General features: G+C 36.5%; 3 pseudogenes; 2 read left to right on the forward strand and 1 right to left on the reverse strand.

Annotated features, from left to right (window-relative positions):
* Positions 1 to 1,312: 1,312 nt before the first annotated feature.
* Positions 1,313 to 4,912, forward strand: LOC122676430 (annotated as a pseudogene).
* A 2,928-nt stretch (positions 4,913 to 7,840) lies between these two features.
* Positions 7,841 to 9,212, reverse strand: LOC122676434 (annotated as a pseudogene).
* Positions 9,213 to 16,600: 7,388 nt separating this feature from the next.
* LOC122676435 lies at positions 16,601 to 17,570 on the forward strand (annotated as a pseudogene).
* The last annotated feature ends 3,884 nt before the right edge of the window (positions 17,571 to 21,454 follow it).

Here is a 21,454-nt window from a genome sequence, read left to right on the forward strand (position 1 = left end):
CATCTTTCAGTGTCCTATCTTTTTGCCTTTTTATACTGTTCATGGGGTTCTCAAGGCAAGAATACTGAAGTGGTTTGCCATTCCCTTCTCCAGTGGACTATATTTTGTCAGACCTCTCCACCATGACTCATCTGTTTTGGGCAGCCCCACATGGCATGTCTTAGTTTCACTGAGTTAGACAGGCTGTGGTCTATGGGATCAGATTGGCTAGTTTTCTGTGATTGTGGTTTCAGTCTGTCTGCCCTCTGATGTCCTGTCTCAGCACTTACTGTCTTATTTGGGTTTCTCTTACCTTGGACGTGTGGTATCTCCTCATGGCCATCGCTCCTGACCTTGGACGTGGGGTGGCTCCTGCGCTGTGCAGCCGCCATTCCTGTCTTCTTATACCAAAATATATTTATAAAATTTCATAGGTAATCTTTTAAGAAGATTACATGATAAAATCAACTACATTTGGAAAAAAAATAACTTTGAGTTTTCAGCAGAGCAGTAGCTTAAGTACATAATAATCTCATGAAAAGGATGAGATATTGATTGTCTATAGAGAGGTTGACAGGACTAAAGAGAATTGTTTAAGGTAGGAGAGATTCACATACATTTGTAGTATAGGAAAAAAATAACATTGTTCCTTCATTTCAATATTGGTATAAAATCCTAATTGCCTGATTATTATAAAATCACCTTATTTTCTATTATACATATCTTTCAACATATTTTTACTGGTGTCAGTATATTCATTCAAGACTTTCTGTATCTCTTTGTTCATGTAAGACAGGACCATGACAAAACTGTTCTTTTCAAGGTGCCCTGAGGCACAACTAAGGGCAATGATCATGGGGCTGGAGAAAGTAGCTTCCAACAGTCAGGATGATGAGTGCAATCAGGAAATAAATATTTATTGACAACCTTTACCTGTAAATCTAATGAGAGGAAAGTACAGTGGGGAGCTTTCTGGTAATTAACCCCATGAGGGAAAGTGATGCTCTCTACTGCAGTGCAGGGGAGAAGTCCCCTATGGAGCCCATTTCCCTTTCTGTTATGCCCTGAGGTACCTGTAAATATAATTGCAAGTCTGCCTTTTGAGGGATTTAAAGGATATCAGGATGAAGAGATCCAGAAGAACAGAAGAGTTTCTGTGGTCTTTGGTAGAGGTAGTACAGAAGACTCAGGCTTGGAAAGAAGGTATTCACTCACTGTGCATGAGAAGAATAATCTTATTACATGAAGATTGCATTATTATATTATTATATAATATAGATTATTATTATATTGCATATAAAAAATTAGAGGCATTGAATTTTGGTGATAGGCAATGGTAAGTTTAGAAGAAACTCTGCCTGCTGAGGTACTAGGCAGAGGTATACATGAAACAGAAGACTCCATTTATAGTGCCATCTTTTGAAAGATTATTTTGTCTAGACTTGATTATGACTCTTATCAAAATTGAGTTTTCATACTTTTCTTTCCAAACAGTCCTCAGTTTTCTTTGCTAGGTTATTCATGACTGTCTTGTGGGTTTAATCATAACTGCACCTGGTGGCCTTGATTCAAGTTGATCTATTTGACACCAGCTCATATTTTGCTTGTCAGCCCTTTTCAGGAGAAACTCATTCTTGAGAAGGTAAAACAACTAAGTTGTAATACAATAAATGATCCTTATGTAATGCAATAAATATATGTAACACAATAAATATAATGCAGACACTCTAGTGTAATGGTGCCCAGTATTTTGGAATGTTTAGTACATTTCTAACATACTTTAAGTATTTAAATATATTTACTTTGTCTATGCCTAGGTTTTCTCATTTGTAAAGTGGGATTAATAATTCTATCTTTTTAGAGCATTTTGAGCATTAAATGAAAAATATATACTTGTGCTTGTTGCAGTTAGTGACTCAGTACTATGTAATATACATAGTATACTGGCTAAGGCAATGGCAACCCACTCCAGTACTCTTGCCTAGATGAGTAAGTCCCATGGAAAATCCCATGGATGGAGGAGTCTGGTAGGCTGCAGTCCGTGGGGTCGCAAAGAGTCGGACACGACTGAGCGACTTCACTTTCACTTTTCACTTTCATGCATTGGAGGAGGAAATGGCAACCCACTCCAGTGTTCTTGCCTGGAGAATCCCAGGGACGGGGGAGCCTGGTGGGCTGCCGTCTATGGGGTCGCATAGAGTCGGGCACGACTGAAGTGACTTAGCAGCAGCAGCAGCATGCATACAATATTCATAATGCTATGTAACACAGTACTGCCTTCCCAGGTGGCACTAGTGGTAAAGAATCGGCCTGCCAATGCAGGAGACTCCAGAAACACGAGTTCGATCCCAGAGTTGGGAAGAACCCCTGGAGGAGGAAATGGCAAACCCTCCAGTATTCTTGCCTAGGAAATCCCATCTAGTCTGGGGGTCTACAGTCCATGGGTTCACAAGGAGTCGGACATGTCTGAGCGATTGAACAATCAATGCAATACTGTAGAATTCACAATGATATGAATCATATTATGCTATACTATTATTTTTATTATGTTTAACCATTCTCGGAAACTTATGAGCTAGTTTCTATTAGTAATTAGCAGACAGGGTGTTACTTAACATAGTCAGATGAGCTTCATGGATTAGTAGGAGAGGAAGCACAAAGCAGAATGTTAAAGGAAAATGAGAGGTGTGGTGAATTGGACTTTATTACCCTTTCACTAAGCTGCCTGTTAAGCACTGTTTTAAGTCTTTTGTAGATATTAACTTAATCCTACACTATACCTATGAGTGGATACTATTATTAATCTCATTTTACTGATGAGTATTTGAGACAGACAGATTAAGTAATTTACCAAAAGACACATAGATAATAACAAACTTAACTGAGATTTCAATGTAGACTCCAGGCCTACATTCTAATGCCCTAGAACAGAGATCTCCAAAGAGGAATGTGCAAGATGGCCCAAGGGTGGAAAAAGAAAAGAACAGTACTTCTGTTATGTTTATTTTCACTCACGCTTCTTACTTTTAAAATGTATTGTTAGATAATGTGTGCATATGTGTGTGTTAGTCGCTCAGTCATGTATGAATCTTTGAGACACAGTGGGCTCGCCAGGCTTCTCTGTCCATGAGATTCCCCAGGCAATAATTTAGGAATTGGTTGCCATGCCCTGTCCATCATAGTATAGTACATGCACATAGCTTTTGTTTTATTTTTTAAAGTCCTTATTGAATTCATTACAGCGTTGTTTCTGTTTTATGTTTTGGCTGTGAAGCATGTGGGATCCTAGTGCCTCGACCAAGGATCGAACCCACAGCCCCTGCATTGGAAGGTGAAGTCTTTTCCACCTGACCACCAGGGAAGTCCCCATGCATAACTTTCAAATACAAATATTTATATTAGAAGTTAAGTTAAAAATACTTCTATTTTTTTTTTTTTTTTTACCACTAAAAGCATTTGGTAAAAATCTATTTCTGCAGTGGTGACTCTGGAGGAGTAAGTGAGAAAAAAATATAGAATGTTGATCACTTTTTATAAAATATGAAATTAGGGGAAAAACTTTCAAGTTATTTCTTCTTATTCATTCAAGTTATTTAGCAATACACTAAATATTCTTCCTTGTGAGATGGCATGTTGTTCACTGTTCAGTCGCTAAGTTGTATCCAAGTCTTTGTGACCCCATGGACTGCAGCACACCAGGCTTCCTGTTCTTCACCATCTCCCAGAGTTTGTTCAAACTCATGTCCATTGAGTTGGTGACGCCAACCAACCATCTTATCCTCTGTAGTCCCCTTCTCCTCTCACCTTCAGACCTCCTAGCATCAGGGTCTTTTCCAGTGAGTCAACTCTTTGCATCAGGTGGCCAAAGTATTGGAGCTTCAGCTTCAGCATCAGTCCTTCAAGGTTGGTTTCCTTTAGGACTGATTGGTTTGATCTCCTTGAACCGGTGTGTACCCTTTCTTTTATTCACAGGTAGTTCTGGGGATATGGAGATAGACAAACCTATCAGCAGTGACTGAATTTGTCATCACTTACTTTCCTCAGATCCAGGAAGGTAGTCTTCTGTACTTCTTTCCTTTACTTTTCATCTATGTTTTTATTGTCATGGGAAATCTATTGATCTTTTTGCAGTAAGGCTGGATACCCAGCTCCACAATCCCGTGTATAATTTCATTAGCATCTTTTCCTTTCTGGAATCTGGTATACCACAGCCATCATTCCCAAGATGCTCTCCAATCTCATCAGTGAAATAAAAAATGATCTCTATTACTGGTTGCCTCTTGCAGATGTATTTCTTCCATTCACTTGGAAATTCAGAGGGAATCTTGCTAATCACCATGGCCATTGACAGATATGTTGCAATCCGCAACCCTCTTCACTATCAAATGATCATGACTCCCTGTCTTTGTGCTTAGCTTTCTGCAGGCTCCTGCATCTTTGGCTTCCTCATCCTGCTTCCTGAGAGTGTAATGATTTCAATATAGCCTTTCTGTGGTCCCAGTCAAATCCATCAAATCTTCTGTGACTTGGCCCCAGTTCTGAGCCTAGCCTTAACAGACACATCCATGATTCTGATTGAGGATGTGATCCTTGCTGTGGCCATCATAATTACTGTCTTAATCATTGCCCTGTCCTATATAAGAATTGTCACCATGATCCTGAAGATTACTTCTGCTGAAGGTCAACAAAAGGCTTTTTGTATCTATGCAGGTCATCTCACAGTTTTCCTGATATTTTTTAGCAGTGTGTCCCTCATGTACTTGCATTTCAGTGGCACTTATTCACCCATTTTGGACACAGCCATTGCACTCATATTTACTCTTCTTCCCCCAATCTTTAATCCTATCATCTATAGTCTGAGAAAAAGGACATGAAGAATGCAATTAGAAAACTCTTCTGTATTCAAAGAGTGTTGAACACATCTGGAGGTTAATTCTGAGCCACAGATTGCCTTTCACTCTTTTAATATTTCTCTAACAGATTAAAATATGAAATTATTTTCTCTCTAAATTTTTTTGCCAAATTGAGCCATCTGTCTGCTATCCTGATTATTTTATTTTATTGGGAAAACACATTTATGTTCTGCCATTGCTAGGAAACTTGATGGGTATTTCATCAAGAATTTTATTATGGAGCTGAAAGATTTTCTTCTTTCTTCTGAAAAGTTACAATTAAAGGAAAAATTTCTCACCATTTTAGAGGGTTAGAATTACATTTCAGAAGCTGGCTAAGTGTTTCAAGACATATGTCTTTATGTAGGAAATAGATCTTGGGAATATTTTCTATATAATTATGAATTATGGATTACCTGATTCAGTTGAGTTCAGTTCAGTCACTCAGTTGTGTCTGACTCTTTGTGACCTCATGGACTGTAGGACTCTAGCTATCTTAGTCCATCACCAACTCCCAGAGCCTACTCAAACTCAAGTCCATCACATCAGTGATGTCATCCAACCATCTCATCCTCTGTCATCCCCTTCTCCTCCCACCTTCAGTCTTTGCCAGCATCAGAGTCTTTTCCAATGGGTCAGTTCTTCACATCAGGTGGCCAAAGTATTGAAGTTTCAACTTCAGCATCAGTCCTTCCAATGAATATTCAGGACTGATTCCCTTTAGGATGGACTGGTTGGATCTCCTTGCAGTCCAAGGAACTCTCAAGAGTCTTCTCCAACACCACAGTTCAAAAGCATCAATTCTTTGACACTCAGCTTTCTTTATAGTCCAACTCTCACATCCATATATGACTACTGGAAAAACCATAATTTGACTAGATGGACCTTTGTTGGTAAAGTAATGTTTCTGCTTTTTAACATGCTGTCTATGTTGGTCATAGCTTTTCTTCCAAGGAGCAAGTGTCTTTTAATTTCATGGCTGCAGTCACCATCTGCAGTGATTTTGGAGCCCAAAATAATAAAGTCTGTCACTGTTTCCATTGTTTCCCCATCTGTTTGCCATGAAGTGATGGGACCATATACCATGATCTTAGTTTTCTGAATGTTGAGTTTTAAGCCAACTTTTACACTCCCCTCTTTCACTTTCATCAAGAGGTGTTTTAGTTCTTCTTCACATTCTGCCATAAAGTTGGTATCATCTGCATATCTGAGGTTATTGATATTTCTCCTGGCAGTCTTGATTTCAGCTTGTGCTTCATCCAGTCCAGCATTTCTCATGATGTACTCTGCGTATAAGTTAAATAAGCAGGATGACAATATGCAGCCTTGACGTACTCCTTTCCCAATTTGGAACCAGTCTGTTGTTTCATGTCCAGTTCTAGCTTGCTTCTTGACCTGCATACAGATTTCTCAGGAGGCAGGTTAGATGGTCTGGTATTCCCATTAGGTTTGTCCAGAAGCAGATAGCTAAGTAAAAGCAAAAACTGCACTTGCAGAATTAAATTACACTTTAATTTTTAGTTATATAATTAACTCTTCTTTATTACAATAAAAGTATATGTTTAGTAAGATTAAATTCTCAGTATTGTTAGACATGTCCATAAAAAAAACTAAAGTGTAGAATCATAGAATTGTAGAGTTGCAACTACTGAGCCCATGCACTACAACTATTGAAGCCCGCTTGCTCTAGATCTCATGCTCTGAAGCAAGAGAAGCAATGAGAAGCCCACACACTGCAATTAGAGAGTAGTCCCAGCTCACTGAAACTAGAGTCCACTCAGCAATGAAGTCCCAGCACAGCACATAAACAAAATTATTTTTTAAAAGAGTAATTGACTTTCTCAGATTTTCTGAGAATACTATATAATCTGTGAATAGAGGAATTTAAGACAAGACACATTTTATAAGAGAGCAGGGAGAAGAAATTTTTCTTGCTCTGAAAGCATGAACTCATTGACCTTACAGAACAAATAGACTGAAAGTATGTCCTTCCACACTGTTGCCATTGATGCCCATTTGCCACCATTTACTTGAGTTACCATGACAACTCTCTTCGGGATTCAAACCCACAGTTAAAGCTAATCTGCTAGGTTAACCAAAGAAGGCACTGTTGTCATTCAATCCTTTATATCTAGATTTCCTAACACCTGGATAAGGACAAATATAGGCTAATTAATGAAGCATTTCTTTTTTAAAAGCAAATTGTCACTCTCTTTTTTGTAAATTTATGCTTTTCTTATAGAAATAATTTTATTCCTAAAAACAGTGAACAGATGAAACATAGATTATGTCTGAAAAATAAATTTGCCAAATGCTGCTGATTCTAAAAACAGTTTTCATGGAAGAAAATTAGATAATTTCACATTCAAAGGAGCATATAAAATATTTCTTAACTTTAAATTTCTATTTTAGTAGAAATTTAGTAGAAATATCAAGGAAAAATATTTCCCAATTATTTTCAATGGTTAAAAACAAACATGTTATACACAATGGTAGTTAATACAAATTTGGCTTCACAATGTATTCTAATCTACTAAATACCATTATTTGATGGAGGTGAGGAGAGATGCTCTCTTGTCTTTCTTCCTAGCATAGCAAGTCCTTGAACTGTGCTTACTAAACCACTATTTGTGAATGCACCAAGGATGTGACACCATTGTTATGCTACTCTATCAAGAAATTTCTAAGGCATCTTTCACAATAAATATAAATATTAATAGGAAAAAGGTTAATATACATATTATATTTTGCAATGTTTACAGTAAACTGCAAACTAATTAGCTTGAACCAGTAGCACCCTCGGTTAAACAAAGCAATTTTTCAACATTAAGGATGTACAATTAAAAAATACTAAAATTAAGGCATCAAGTTAACTTTATCAATTTAATTTTGCCCTTTTTTGTCAAAATATATTTTCAAAACTCAGAATCCAAAAGTCTGGTACTTTCAAAAATTCTTTGCTGAGTTTCTCATATTTTTGCTTGGAAATTGCTACCATTCATTATACAGTTTAATAAATTATTCATCTTGGTGCAAATAGCTAGAGTCAGAGAAAATGTGATGTAGATAACAGATTGGAAACCTAACATATTGGACAACTGGACTGTTAAAGGTCCTTGGGGAATAATTCCAATGTAGCCTGGTTCTCCAACCAACCAATGGACACAAAAGGGCCAGGTTGCGTGAGAAACATGGGAACCACGAAGAAGTGGGGTCTGGGATTCAGAGGAGGTTATTTTTCCTGAACTCCCATAACCACAGATGCTACATACATAAGTTGGAGGGCCAGGATCCACACAAAATCTAGCTTCAAATCCAAGCCACAGAAGGATGTAGGAACCAACAGACTTACACATGGGACATTTATGATGTTTTCCCTCATGTTTTTCTGTTTCCCCCATTATGGTAACAACACATATGGCTACAGTTTAGGAATACCCGTGGCTATTTTCATCGACATCTTTCCTGTTTATACTAGGAAATGCTAGTGCTTTGAATTCTATAGGGTTCTGAGGTAACACTGCATTGATTTTCTGTCTTAAAACTGAATTTTTCACTACCGGAGGCAGAAAAGGCCTTCTGGAGTATGCCACAACAACATTATACTGCAGAGTTGAATTAACAAGACATCTTATAGCTTATTGATTTCAATTTCCACCATTTTCCCTCTCTGCTGAGCTAATTTGGTTTTATACAAAGCTGAATGCATTTCAACACATTGATACTTCTCTCCATATTTCAGTGCTAGAATCCTATGTGAACCCATTATGTGGATGCATAACAAAACGGCCATTAGTGTTCAAGCCATTCCTCTGCCCATCTGACACCTTCAATATGCCACTCTTCTTCCCCAGAAAGGTGTTTTTTGATGAGTCAAATCCTGCAGCATATATCTGTGCTGTAAAGGGGAAATTATATTCACATATAATTCTAAAAGCAAATCTTGATATATTGTTTTGCACTGACTGTGTATCAGAATTATCAATACTTTTACTCCTGGAACTATATCAGTTATTACAAAATTAATGAGATTTTCAGTCAACTGACCAATCTGAAACATCAATGTTGCTTTCATGAGCATATTCAGTTACTGCTGTCTGGGCCCCATGCTATGCTATACTGGTCTTTCTTGCTTATTTCCTTTGTAACCTAAGGAGAAAAAGCCATAACTACAGTGCTGGGCTTCACTCTATTTGCTTTATATCTTAAAAACAAGGCAAATAGACTTTTCCTTCTTTCTTTATCACCATTTGGGAGACAGTCTTTGTACCCTAAGGCAATGAGTTCACCATAGTTGGTTGGTGCTTTGGATGGATGATTTTTTTGATCAGGTCATAACATGATATTGGTTGTGTTTTTCAAATCTTTGTTCACTGATCATGAGCCCTAGGATACTTATAGTTTTTCATCTACTAGCTTGTTATTAAGATAAAACTGTAAGGAAAACAAATAGAAAAGCTGTATAGAGCAAGGTAGTGCAAGGAGGCAGAGTGGGTCATGGATCTTCCAAGCCCTGTCTGAATACACCACTCTCTTAGCCCCTCTGTGTGCCCCAATCTAGAAAATTTATATTTTCCAAAAGATTCTTAAACAAACCAAATGGAGAAAACCAAGGAAAGTTTACTTGCAAAATACAGTACATTTCTAGCCAGAAAATTTCATAAAGCCTTAAAATTCAGAAAATGTGATTCATTCTATATCACACAAAACTTTTGCGCACTTGACCACAGGAGATTAGCATCTGAAGCTTTGCTTCTTGATTAGTTGAGAAAAATAATTTTGGAAACATAAACAATCAATTTTTAATATCTCTGTATTTTGTTTCTTTATTTTAAAGGCATGTATGTCCCTATTTCATTCCCCAGCACCACACTGTGTATACGCTTCTGTGTATGTAATAGTGTGTGACATTTAGGGATATCTGTGTGTTTATGAGAACACTACATTGGAATCTGCATTTTCAGGCATGGAGTGATGGTTGGAGAAAGGTTAATGTACACTAAAAATAGGCATATTCTGTTAATAATAGCAAATATTTAACCATAAGCTGCCCTAAGGAAGAATTACAGAAATAATTTAAAATATTTCAAATTTAAATCTATAAAGAAATTATATGTTAGATGTCACCTTGGGCAGCCTGTATGTTGACGTTTAGGGCTATGTTCCTGCGTTGCTGGAGAATTTGCTTGGTATGTCTTGCTCTAAAACTTATTGGCTCTTGGGTGGTGGTTGGTTTCAGTGTAGGTATGGAGGCTTTTGGACGGTCACTTATTACTTAAAGTTCCATGTAGTCAGGAGTTTTCTGGTGTTCTCAGGTTTTGGGCTTAAGTCTCCTGCCTCTGGATTTCAGTTTTATTTTTCCTGTAGTCTCAGGACTTCTCCAACAAACAGAATCCAACAACATATTAAAAAAATCATACACCATGACCAAGTGGGCTTTATCCCAGGAATGCAAGGATTCTTTAATATCCGCAAATCAATCAATGTAATACACCACATTAACAAATTGAAAGATAAAAACCATATGATTATCTCAATAGATGCAGAGAAAGCCTTTGACAAAATTCAACACTCATTTATGATTAAAACTCTCCAGAAAGCAGGAATAGAAGGAACATACCTCAACATAATAAAAGCTATATATGACAAACCCACAGCAAGTATCACCCTCAATGGTGAAAAATTGAAAGCATTTCCCCTGAAATCAGGAACAAGACAAGGGTGCCCACTCTCACCACTACTATTCAACATAGTGTTGGAAGTTTTGGCCACAGCAATCAGAGCAGAAAAAGAAGTAAAAGGAATCCAGATAGGAAAAGAAGAAGTGAAACTCTCACTGTTTGCGGATGACATGATCCTATACATAGAAAACCCTAAAGACTCTTCCAGAAAATTACTAGAGCTAATCAATGAATATAGTAAAGTTGCAGGATATAAAATTAACACACAAAAATCCCTTGCATTCCTATATACTAACAATGAAAAAACAGAAAGTGAAATTAAGGAAACAATACCATTCACCATTGCAACAAAAAGAATAAAATACTTAGGAATATATCTACCTAAAGAAACAAAAGACCTATACATAGAAAACTATAAAACACTGATGAAAGAAATCAAAGAGGACACAAACAGATGGAGAAACATACCATGCTCATGGATTGGAAGAATCAATATTGTCAAAATGGCTATTCTACCCAAAGCAATCTATAGATTCAATGCAATCCCTATCAAGCTACCAACGGTATTTTTCACAGGACTAGAACAAATAATTTCACAATTTGTATGGAAATACAAAAAACCTTGAATAGCCAAAGTAATCTTGAGAAAGAAGAATGGAACTGGAGGAATCAACCTGCCTGACTTCAGACTCTACTACAAAGCCACAGTCATCAAGACAGTATGGTACTGGCACAAAGACAGAAATATAGATCAATGGAACAGAATAGAAAGCCCAGAGATAAATCCACGAACTTATGGACACCTTATCTTTGACAAAGGAGGCAAAGATACACAATGGAAAAAAGACAACCTCTTTAACAAGTGGTGCTGGGAAAGCTGGTCAACCACTTGTAAAAGAATGAAACTAGAACACTTTCTAACACCATACACAAAAATAAACTCAAAATGGATTAAAGATCTAAATGTAAGACCAGAAACTATAAAACTCCTAGAGGAGAACATAGGCAAAACACTCTCCGACATAAATCACAGCAAGATCCTCTATGACCCACCTCCTAGAATATTGGAAATAAAAGCAAAGCTAAACAAATGGGACCTAATGAAACTTAAAAGCTTTTGCACTACAAAGGAAACTATAAGTAAGGTGAAAAGACAGCCCTCAGATTGGGAGAAAATAATAGCAAATGAAGAAACAGACAAAGGATTAATCTCAAAAATATACAAGCAACCCTTGAAGCTCAATTCCAGAAAAATAAATGACCCAATCAAAAAATGGGCCAAAGAACTAAACAGACATTTCTCCAAAGAAGACATACAGATGGCTAACAAACACATGAAAAGATGCTCAACATCACTCATTATCAGAGAAATGCAAATCAAAACCACAATGAGGTACCATCACACACCAGTCAGGATGGCTGCTATCCAAAAATCTACAAGCAATAAATGCTGGAGAGGGTGTGGAGAAAAGGGAACCCTCTTACACTGTTGGTGGGAATGCAAACTAGTACAGCCACTATGGAGAACAGTGTGGAGATTTCTTAAAAAACTGGAAATAGAACTGCCATATGACCCAGCAATACCACTCCTGGGCATACACACTGAGGAAACCAGATCTGAAAGAGACACGTGCACCCCAATGTTCATCGCAGCTGTTTATAATAGCCAGGACATGGAAGCAACCTAGATGCCCATCAGCAGATGAATGGATAAAGAAGCTGTGGTACATATACACCATGGAATATTACTCAGCTGTTAAAAAGAATTCATTTGAACCAGTTCTAATGAGATGGATGAAACTGAAGCCCCTTATACAGAGTGAAGTAAGCCAGAAAGATAAAGAACATTACAGCATACTAACACATATATATGGAATTTAGAAAGATGGTAACGACAACCCTATATGCAAAACAGAAAAAGAGACACAGAAGTACAGAACAGACTTTTGAACTCTGTGGGAGAAGGTGAGGGTGGGATGTTGCGAAAGAACAGCATGTATATTATCTATGGTGAAACAGATCACCAGCCCAGGTGGGATGCATGAGACAAGTGCTCGAACCTGGTGCACTGGGAAGACCCAGAGGAATCGGGTGGGGAGGGAGGTGGGAGGGGGGATCGGGATGGGGAATATGTGTAAATCTATTGCTGATTCATGTCAATGTATGACAAAACCCACTGAAAAAATAAATAAATAAATTAAAAAAAAAAAAAACAAAGTGAACAATTAAATTAAAAAAAAAAAAAAAAGTCAGTTTTCATTCCAATCCCAAAGAAAGGTGATGCCACAATATATTCAAACTACCACACAGTTGCACTCATCTCACATGCTAGCAAAATAATACTCAAAATTCTCCAAGCTGGCTAAAAAAAAAAAAAGAAAAAAAAAAGAAATTATAAAGGTCTTTTAATGTATGACATGTGCTAGTTTGTTGTGGCACTGTTAGTGATAAAAACTAACTAATTAATGATCAGTAATAATATTCAGTGGAATAAATTAAAGAATTGAACACTAGAAAACTAATCTAGAATTTTGACTTGAGAAAATATCATAAAATTTAAGGAAGAAAAGTACAATGTCTTGCAAAAATAGATTACATGGAAACTAAATCCTAGAAATGAAATATTAATGAAACAGAAATTCCAGAAATAAAGAGACTAATACCCTGAGGAGTACCTTGGGGCTTCCTTGGTGGCTCAGCAGTTAAAGAATACTCCTTCAAGGCGGGAGACCTGGGTTCAATTCCTGGGTCAGGAAGATCCCCTGGAGAAGGGAAAGGCTACCCCCTCCAGTATTCTGGCTTGGAGAATTCCAAGTAGTTTATGGGGTTGCAAAGAGTCAGACACGACTAAGTGACTTTCACTAATACCCTGAGAAAACTGTAAAGTTTCTACAGTAATGATAGAAGAAGTTATCTTAAAACAAAACCAGACAAAAATAAATGTTTCTAACTAAAATGGAATACATTGTATTATCTATGTTTCAAAAAAAAAGGCTTATAATTTATAAGACAAAAATTGATATAATCAAAATTAGCAATGGAGAAATTCACAATCATGTGGAAGCTTAAAAAGCAGATTAACAAACTGGACATAAGTGATAACAGAATTAATACTTGATTTGTGTAGAGTTAGACAAGTATTTTCATAAAGTAAAAATTTATTGAAATATGTATTTATAATTTGTGCACTTTTTTACATGAATTATTTATCATTAAAATATTTTTTTCTGAATTAGAGCTCTTATGAATATCCACATAATTAAAACTTGGTTGTCCAAAAAACCAAAACATTTCAATAAGTTGTATTATCACATGATATCCTGTTCTTATCTGCCTGCACACACATATGCGTTGTACACTAACCTAAATTTATCAAAAGTATTTACAGATATGCTGCTAGTTAATATTAAATATCTAAACTTTTACCTCATTTGAGTCATGAAAACAATTTTGTGAGCATTCACAGTATGATAAATATGGACTAACTACTCTGGAGCTATTTCTTTATAGCCATGAAGTGAGATGGAATTATGAGAATTTAAGAAACAATGAGTGGAAGAAAGTAGTATACAAGAAGTACATACAAATCTTTAATATATTTTTTGCTGAAAAAGGGGAAATGTAAAGAGTTCAGCAGAATTAATAGAAACAATTTGAAGGCAAACCCTGTGTACAGTGTTGGATAAAACTTGGCACCCTTCCATCTTTTTTAGTATGGTGTACTTCTAACTTACATAGTTTCATGAAAATTGATCTATTTTCTATTCATTAATTTGTTCACAATAATTAACATGTCAGTAAGGCTCTTTTGACATCATCCTGTTTCTTGTGTTTGTGAAAGGATGAGGTCCAATCAAAGGTGAGTGCACCTTTATATGGTACACTTCCAATTCCACACCTAAAGGGAAGTTGACTGGTTAAATCACAATGATGACAAGAAAAGATGTAACAATGGTCACCAGAACTTGAAGTCTTCCTTGGAGCACTGATTCTCCTTTGATCTGAAAATATGATGAGAAAAAAGTGCAATCACATTCTGATACTGATCCCATGGGAAAAAGAAAGAGTGCTTTCTATTTAGTACCAAGGGAAGAAGTCTCAGTGAAACTCATTTCCCCTTTAGTATTTTTCCTAGGATCGTTATAACAATCCCTTCCAGAGAAGTTGAGAGAACATTTAAAAATGCAGAGATCCAGGAAAAATGAAGACCACTACTGCATCTGGCAGAGGTGAGTTGAGGGTCACTGGGGTTTGGGTAGAAACTATTCATTTTTTATGTTCAGCATGAGACACACTCTAAAGATTCAAATAATGAAGATTCAGGCAGGCTTAAATTTTGGCATTGGAATAGAATTTATGTGAAAGCGCCATCTTTGGGGTTCTGGGCTTTTCACATTTAAAATCAGAAATAATATCTAGTTATTCAGACTTTACAACTGTCCAAGACATAAATGCTTACAAGTTTCCTTCCTACCAGTCTTATTTCTAGATTTTTCTAGCTTTAATATGATGCTGGGAAAGATTGAGGGCAGGAGGAGAAAGGGGCAACAGAGGATAAGATGGTTGGTTGACATCACCGAGTCAATGGGCATGAATTTGAGTAAACTCTGGGAGATAGTGGACACGGAAGCCTGGTGTGCAGCAGTCCATGGGGTTGCAAAGATTTGAATAAGACATAGGAACTGAAAAATAGCAACAATATTTTTCTAAGCCTAATCCAAATGTATTCATTAGAAAATGGCCATTTTTAAGCGATCTATGCATGCTAGGGTTATGAAACACAAAATGTTGATCCAGATCTAATAGAAGCTCACAATCTCGTCAAGTTTAACAAATAACAAGTTATAATAAAAACATATTAAGGATGATGGTAGAAACTCTCTGTAGGATATATATGAAGATAAACATGTCTGTGTTTGTCTGTGTGTGTGTGTATAAATGTAGGGAGGGAGATGAAATCACAGTAACTGTTGTAGGGCTTCTGATAGGGATCAATTCCTATGCTGAAACTTGAGGAAAGTCTAGGAGTTAGTCAAGTGAAGAGGAGTAAGCAGGTCTTCTAAGAAGAGGGTTAACATTCACAAAAGCAACGATCCAGGAGAAATCAGGGTGGACTCTGAAAACTGTCGCAGTGCAGCATGAGAGAGAGGCAGATGGGGAAGACTGAATATGCAGATCTAAAGTTCAGGAAACATACCTCTGCTGGCGACACAGACTTGAAAGAACTGGAAAACTGTGGAGGGCATGTGTTCATCAACAACAAGGCAGGACACAATTTTAGGGACCACAGCAGGAAACTGGGACACACAGTCATTTAGAGAATGCGTCAAGACAGTGAGTTTATAACACACGAAATAAGAAAGTTTTATAACAAACCACCTGAGAGGAAGCTTCTGTTCAGGAAGAAGGTAAACTTGGAGAGGGTGGTTTCATGAGAGCCAAGGGAGACAGTCTTCAAGTAGTAGTAATCAGCAGTTTCTAATGCCAAAGTGAAGTTATAAAGACTGAAAGTTTTCCATTATTTTGCAGCTACCATGTCACTGATACATGGGACAGAATGCCTTCCCTATAGGAGAGAGAAAGCAGTCACATAGCAAATGATTGAGGAGTGAAGAGATCTAAATGAGATATTGTTATTCTTTCAGAAAACTATTCAAGGTAGGAAATAACTAACAAATTTTGAGCAATATTAATACTCTGATACATTAATTCTTTCAATACTCATAATTTTGCACTAATATTTTTCCACTACAGAAGATTCTGAGGTTCAGAGAGAGATTATGTAACTTGCTTATTTGCTTAACTAATAAGTAGCAGAATGAGAATTTAGGCTCAGAATGTCTGATTTGAACCCGTTACTAATCATCATTCTGTATTATCTCTCAAATAAAAAGATTAGTGATATAGACAAGTTGTCCATTATTTTGAATCTGGAAAAAGTCAAAACACAAAAATACCAGGTAACAAAAATACCGTTTACATTTACACTGTGTTGATCTCCTTCTCTATTAGTTGGGTGTACCATCTTCCTCATTCACAGGTAGCTCTTCTGGGGACATGGGAGATGGAGATCTATCAGCAGTGACTGAATTTATCTTCACTGGGTTCCTCTGCTTCCAAGATGGTGGCCTCCTATACTTTGTTCCTTTACTCTTCATCTACACCTTTATCATATTTGGGAAACTATTGATCTTTGCTGTAAGACTGGATATGTGTCTCCACAATCCCATGTATAATCCCATCAGTATCTTCACATTTCTTGAGATGTGGTACACCACAGCTGCTATTCCTAAGATGCTCTCCAATCTGATCAGCAGTCGAAAGGCCATCTCTTTCATTGGCTGCCTCTTGCAGACGTACTTCTTGCCTCCACTTGGAAACACTGAAGGAGCCTTGCTGACCGTCATGGCCATTGACGGGTATGTGGCCACCTCAACCCACTCCACTACCTAACCATCATGACTCCCCACCTCCGTGCTCGGCTCTCTGCAGGCTCTTGTATATTTGGTTTCCTTATCCTTCTACCTGAGATTGTGTGAATTTCTACCCTACCTTTCTGTGGTCCCAACTAAATCCATCAGATCTTCTGCTCTGTGATTTCACACCTTTAATAAATTTAGCCTGCACAAATGCCTCTGTGATCTTGGTGCAAGATGATTCATGCCCTCGCTATTCTAATAACAGATCTGATTATTTCTCTTTCTTACATCAGAATTATCATTGTTATCCTGGGTATCCCTTCAGCTGAGGGTTGTAAAAAGGCCTTTTCTACCTGTGCAGCACACATGTCCATCTTCCTGCTGTTTTTTGGCAGTGTGGCTCTCATGTATTTTAGATTCTTTGCTACTTATACATCTTCTGGGACACCATCATTGCACTAACATTCTCTGTGCTTACTCCCTTTTTCAATCCCATTATATATATCTTGAGAAATAAGGATATGAAAGATGCTATTAAGAAGCTCCTTTGCAAAAAAAAAAAAAAAAAGAAGCTCCTTTGCTCCCCAAAAGGTGTTTAATATGTCTGGTAAGTAATTTAGACTGCAGTCCTGTATACAAATGGAACTTCTTCACAAAATATTAAGCCCAAAGAGACTAGAATTTCAAAGAATAATACAATTAGTCTAGCTTTCTTCCCCATGACTTGGTGAACAGACTGGTAAAGAAAGTCTTCTAAGGATTTACAGAGATGCCAGCAATATAAATTCTACTTCTGATTTTCTAGAGTCAGTGTATTTTTTTTTTTAATTTATAGCCTTGTTATTTAATTTTAATTTACTCTGTTACTTCAAACTGATTAACTGTATATATGTTAATAATACTAATACTTACTACCTTTACTATTCAATATACTTCTTTTATATCCAATCTGTCTTTAAAATACTCTTAATTTCCTTACAAAACCGTTGTTAATCTGTGAGAGTACATGCTAACTCTCTATGTTACTAAGGAGATTTCTCTAAGCCCTTTCAGTTACTGGAAATTAAGAAGAAGCAAGAATTCCTGGCACCCAGGCAATAGACTTTATCCCCCTATCTTTGTTTCTTTTCCAGTCAGCCTTGCTGACATTTAAAAACATGTGAATTGGCTGGCTTACTTCATTTAGTACGATAATCTCTAGGTTCATTCATGTTCATGCAAATCACATTATTTTTTATGACTGAATAATATTCCATTGTATAAACATATCTCCATTCATTCATCTCAGATGGACATTTACGTTGTTTCCATGTCTTGGCTATCATAAATAGAAATTACTTTTCTGTATATCTGAGACTAATGCAGCATTTTAAATCAACTATGCTTCAATAGATAAAAAGAGAAAATATACATGTACTGATCTGATTTGCAGGTGATGCTGTCATGAACAGGGCCATTATAGTATTGAGATGTAATTTGGTATTATATGACCTACTACAGAAAGCTATTAGGAATATCAGATTCCTACCCATGGAAACTTGCTATATTATGTATAATCAACGCAGGAGAGTATCAAAACATAATAAATGCATATATTTACATTTATAGTCAATAAAATTTATTAATGATCTAATCTATGTCTCTAGAAATCATCCATTTCATCTTCCATATTGTGCTAAAAATATACTTAGTATAATATTTTTAGTATAATACATGTGATTGATAATAAATATATTAGAATTATGTACTAAATTTTATTATTTCCACTATGTATTTATAATCATGGGTTTAATTATGGTAAACTGCTTCATTGATTGAACATGCAAATTATTTTTCCATTTTGTTTCTCTATTGTTTGCTTCTCTATATTGTTTTTTAACTATTACCACTGGTGGCTCAGATAATAAAGAATCCCACTGCAATGCAGGAGACTCAGGTTCCACCCCTGGGTGGGGAAGATCCCCTGGTGGAAGAAATATAAACCAACTCCAGTATTCTTGCCTAAAAACTCCCATGTACAGAAGAGCCTAGTGAGCAACAGTCCAAAGAGCTGTGAAGAGTCAGACATGACTGAACATGCATACACACATTCTTATAAATATGGCAATTATCATTTTCTTGCATAAAGTCCTTTTCAATTTCAAAAATTTCTGTTTCAAGATAAATTTCAAGAAGTTGAATTATTAAAAGCAGATGTGAAAGTATGTTCATAGCTTTTGGTAAAAATATTGATTTTGTAAATGGTTGCATAAATAATGCCTTAGTGTAGCACTTTGTTACAACTTCAGTAGTATGGCAACTGAGGTATAGATAAAATAAAAGTCTAGTTATTTTGTGAAAAATATCAATCCTATCGCTGGCAAGCTGAACTTGCAGTACAACTATAAAAAGGAAATGTGATAAATTGAGTCATTCGTCCCAATTCTTCACATCCCTGTAACAGATTTATAAATTCATAATTTTGCAATGAATGGATTCATGGTAAGTACCATTTACTTTCCTGCCCCACAGATTTGGCTTGGGCTTTTCCTTTAATTGGCTCTTGGGAAAGTAATGAATATTATAGATACTTAATATGTGCATTTACAGTCAGGTTTACTTCAGATAACTGCTCCCCTTTCATCACTGGGCTCAAGTGAAACCACGTCTCTGAGAGTCAGTGGTTCAGACAATGAGAGATGCATGGAGCTGACCTGAACTGTAACTTGCCTGAAGCCTGGTGCTCGAAGTCCACAACCCACAGCTCAGAGCCTGAAGTTGAGCATAGCCCTCCCTATTGCAACTGACTAACAGACTTCTAAGTGTGAGGATAAATGACTATTGTTTTACTATCCATGTCTGAAACACTTAATAAGTTACTGTACACTGCCGTGTGTGGGCTTTGTCTGACATTGTGCCATCCTGAGATTGCAGAAATTAATAACTAATGCTTCTTATCTGAATCTTAAGATATTCTTTTGGGTTATAAGTATTTTAAAACTGCATTGATAATAATCTTTTAAAATAATTCTATAATTTCCAGAAAGATTACTCACATCAAATGTGCAATTATTTAACCATACTGCTTATTATTTTTTATGTCAAAGAACTTTTACACATCAAAGGGATTTGAGATCATTTAGAAATAAAGCAGGGGCTGAGTAGTGGAATGTAAAAGATGCAAGGCAGTCATTCTTTGGAAGCTACATTCTCCTTCTTACCATTTTTCTTCATTGTGTGTACTGCTTCTAGGCATCTTGCACCTGATATGTGCTTGAAAAACAAGCTATGGAATTAAATCTTTATGAAATTTTATCTTTCAGTGTAAGACTAAAGCTAAAAACCTCTTTAAACTATGTGAAAAAAACAAAGATGTATTGGTAACAATGAAGAATTTTAACAAGTAGAAAAGACAAGTCAACTTTTATTCTTGTTACTTGTCATATGTACATGAGCAAAATGTTTTGAGTTAGTCCAAACATGGTACAAAATTCATACTAATTCTCTGTGATATTCTTTAACTAGAAATTGCTGTATTAGGAAAATTGATGAATGTGTCTTTGCCTAAAATTATAGTGCCACTTCTTACAGCATATTTATTTAGCTTATTTTGAGTAAGAAAAGTCATTACATTTAAAGAAATGAAGCAAATGGATTGCATTTTGTTAATCTTTTTTATTCTCAGACATTTTAGTGAATAAATGGACAAAAATGAAAACAATCTTAATAACGGTAACATTAAAGAATTAGATCAAATAATTAGCCAAAGCACTGGCTATACATTTCAATATGGTGGAGCATATGGAAGGCCAATAGATTTTCCTAAATTTGGCTGACTGACTAAAAACAGGTAAGAAATAGGTTTTAAGACTATATCCCTCATTTTATTGTTTTACCAATCTCCTCTCCTCTACTGCATTCAGTTCAGTTGCTCAGTCGTGTTCAACTCTTGGTGAGCCCATGGACTACAGCACACCAGGCCTCCCTGTCCATCACCAACACCCAGAGTTTACTCAAACTCATGTCCATCGAGTCAGTGATGCCATCGAACCATCAAATCTTCCATCGTTCCCTCTCCTCCTGCCTTAAATCTTTCCCAGCGTCAGGGAGTCTGTTCAAATGAGTCTGTTCTTCACATCAGATGGCCAAAGTATTGGAGTTTCAGCTTCAGCATCAGTCCTCCCAAGAATATTCAGGACTGATTTCTTTAGGATTGACTGGTTGGATCTCCTTGCAGTTCAAAAGACTCTCAAGAGTTTTCTCCAATACCACAGTTCAGAAGCATAAATTCTTTGGTGCTCAGCTTCCTTTATAGTTCAACTCTCACATCCATACATGACTACTGGAAAAACCATAGCTTTGACTACATGGACCTTTGTTGATAATGTCTCTGCTTTTTAATGTGCTGTTTACATTGGCCATAGCTTTTCTTCCAAGAAGTAAGCATCTTTTAATTTCAGTACTGCAGTCACCATTTGCAGTGATTTTGGACCCCCCAAAATAA

The sequence above is a fragment of the Cervus elaphus genome, chromosome 20 (genome assembly GCF_910594005.1).
Source record: "Cervus elaphus chromosome 20, mCerEla1.1, whole genome shotgun sequence".
NCBI classification, from domain to species: Eukaryota; Metazoa; Chordata; class Mammalia; order Artiodactyla; family Cervidae; genus Cervus; species Cervus elaphus.